Genomic DNA, 2745 nt, shown 5'->3' with positions numbered 1-2745 from the left:
TCTCACACTAACCGTAAGAGTCACACTGGAGATGAGTGCAGCAGGTATAGATTGGTAGCTGGGCTTGACCTCCTGTAGGCCCCTCTGAATGTGAGCAACCACAAGCACAGATTCACGCACTGTACAGTGCAAAAATCACTCTGAAATCGTGGTCGGAAGTCTTTCCCTGCCGTCACGACAGCCAGATGCTGAGTGGGCCGACTTGAATATTTGTATGTATTTGAAAATACTGTAACTCTCAGGTAAATCTGACCAGTATATGAGAAGATTCCCAGGTCAGGGAGAATGGTGGAAAGTAAGAAATAAGCACTTATTATGGGGTGGCACAAGATGGCGACTGCGCAGACTGCAGTGCAGTATGTTACCTGACTGTACAATAGCATCGCATGTCGCCCTTCAGCTTCGCTGGTTTTCTTCAGTAAGTACATAAACAAAACATTTCGGATACATAGTGGCAAAAATAAAACAAGTTTATATAAAACTCACTTTTAATCTGACCCCCTAAGTCCCATTGGTGGACCCCTTTGGGGGGTCCGTAGACCGCAGGTTAAGAACCCCTGCTTTAATGGGAGGGCTCCACTGTCGCCCCCTGTCTGCTGCGACTGGCATTTCTGCTGACGCCTCATTCCCGCCACACCCATCATCGCTGAAACACTCTTTGAAGGGTGAGCCTGCCAGACTCACCCTTCAACCCCCCCCCCCCCCCCCCCCCAACATTTAACCCTGATTGAAACTTTTTACTCAAACTGCCTGTGCCTTCACCCCCCCCCCCCCTGTGATAACAGCGCCCCCTTGTGTGCTTCCCCCAGGTGGATATCCTGCACCCTGCTATACACCTGACGGGCGGCTATGAGAAGCTGTTGGGGAGCGTCCTCCACCCCACACTCCGCCTGGACGTGAGTGTATGCACGCGCGCGTTCACGGTGTCTTGCCACAGTGTGGCGCTGTGTGGCACGTCTGAGTCGCTCTTTCTCTCTCCAGGCCAACAGCAGCTGGCAGGACAGTAACGACCCCCTACTCAGTCTCACATCTTCACCTGCGGCTCCGAGCAGCAACCACTCCAGTACCTCCACCCCCCCCAAGCCCCGCCCCTCCCTCCCCATTCGTCGTTAACTTTAACCACTCCCACTGATGCTGTAGTTCCCCCCCCTCCCCATTCCCTCTATCCTTGGACTGCATGCTATGATTTTTTATTTTTTTCCCCCTCCGCCTCTTGTGCACGCAGGCACGCATACACAACATGCACATTTCAGCAGCGCGCATGCAGGTCGATGCCCATGGACATGCTTATGGACACATGCGTGCAGGACTACTGCCAGGAGGATGGGAGGCTTTGCCCAAATGAGGAGGAGCTTCCTGGTTATTGGCCACAGTGTCAGGAGGCTCCGCCCACATAGGGGAGGAGCTCCCTGAGACCAGGAGAGGTGGCATCTGAATGGAAGGACTCGACACACAAATGGACCTGGCCTGGACACCTGTTTGGTGCTTGTAAATACGTATCGTAATCTTACGCTGTGTTAACATTCACGTTGACCTTCTGCCCTCGTAGTTTTCTGGCGGAGCTGAGCTGGTTGGGGGGTTTTTTTTTCCCTTTGTTTTTTTTTTTTTTTTTTTTGATTTTGCAAATATCCGTGTGCGTGCGCGTGTGTTGTCGTGATTCAAAGTTGTGCCGGTGCGTATTCAGAAAAAAGAAAAAAAGAAAATTTCCCTGTCCTGTCACCAGCGCTCACTGGTAACCACGGTAACACAATCCAGATCTCGCTGGGAGCTGTGCTCCGCCTGTACATACCAAAGTCCTGTCCCCGGTACTGTCCGTCCACCCGTACGGGTCCGTGCCGGGAAGTTTCCGGCTTTGGATTTTAGACCCGGGACGTGGGCTCATCCGTCCTGCGGCCCCCTCGCGTCCCATTGGCAGGTCTGTCTGTGCAGCTTAGTGGACGAAGTGCTGTAATCACAGGCGAGACGCACCGTAGACAGACTGCAAAGATGAGGCTGTGCACCAGGCTCCTTCGCTCGGAGAGACCGGGAGGTTTGTGACCTCACAGGAAGTCGCAGGCGGTTTTAGGTGATTGGTAGCAATTGGGCAGAGGCCAGATGGAGGCTGCCAATCACGTCGTTATTTAAAGGTCAGGTGGGGGTGTCTTGGAGGGACGAATTGGCTGTGCTGCGTGACAGCGGCGGTCATTTGGCATACAGAGGAGGGTGGAGGCGTCGATGACCTGTAGGATGCAAATGTACATTGGCTTTCTGCTCATAATTTTCAGAGACTTCTAGTTTTGTTTTAAAAGTGTTTTATTCATATTTTTCACCCATCATTTCCTTGGGGGAAAAAATTAGTGAAATTATAGCCTTTTTTTTTTTTTTCCTCCTAACGCTGTTTCACAAAGAAAGCACCAGCCACCAAATATAGAAAATGTACTTGTTGCTACAGAACAGGAATTAACGTACGTTTTGGGGGTGAAGTTATTAAAATAAAAAAAAAAAACAAAAAAACAAAAAAAATAAAAATGTGACTGTCTTCCATGCATGTAGGGCTTTTAAGAAGTTTTAGTGATTTTTATTCTAATTTCTAATTTTTAATTTTACGAAGAGGGGGAAAAAAATACAAAAATGTAGTAACTGAATACAATGACCAAAAATGAGTGTGTTCACGCTGTTGAGGACATGCACACGTGTTGTTCTTGGGGCCCAGTTGGCTCCTGAACCATTTCCATTCATTATTCAACAGTTCTGTCTTCCAACCTC

General features: G+C 49.5%; 1 long non-coding RNA gene across 1 annotated transcript; it reads left to right on the top strand.

The window, feature by feature from the left end:
• The first annotated feature begins 795 nt into the window (after positions 1 to 795).
• LOC140581693 (uncharacterized) lies at positions 796 to 2523 on the top strand. The gene is made up of 2 exons (XR_011984827.1): positions 796 to 896; positions 982 to 2523. It is a non-coding gene; the product is annotated as an uncharacterized lncRNA (long non-coding RNA).
• The last annotated feature ends 222 nt before the right edge of the window (positions 2524 to 2745 follow it).

The sequence above is a fragment of the Paramormyrops kingsleyae genome, chromosome 22 (assembly GCF_048594095.1).
Source record: "Paramormyrops kingsleyae isolate MSU_618 chromosome 22, PKINGS_0.4, whole genome shotgun sequence".
Lineage (NCBI taxonomy): Eukaryota > Metazoa > Chordata > Actinopteri > Osteoglossiformes > Mormyridae > Paramormyrops > Paramormyrops kingsleyae.
The sequence above is the reverse complement of the archived record's forward strand: the minus strand, read 5'-3'. Positions and strand labels throughout refer to the sequence as shown.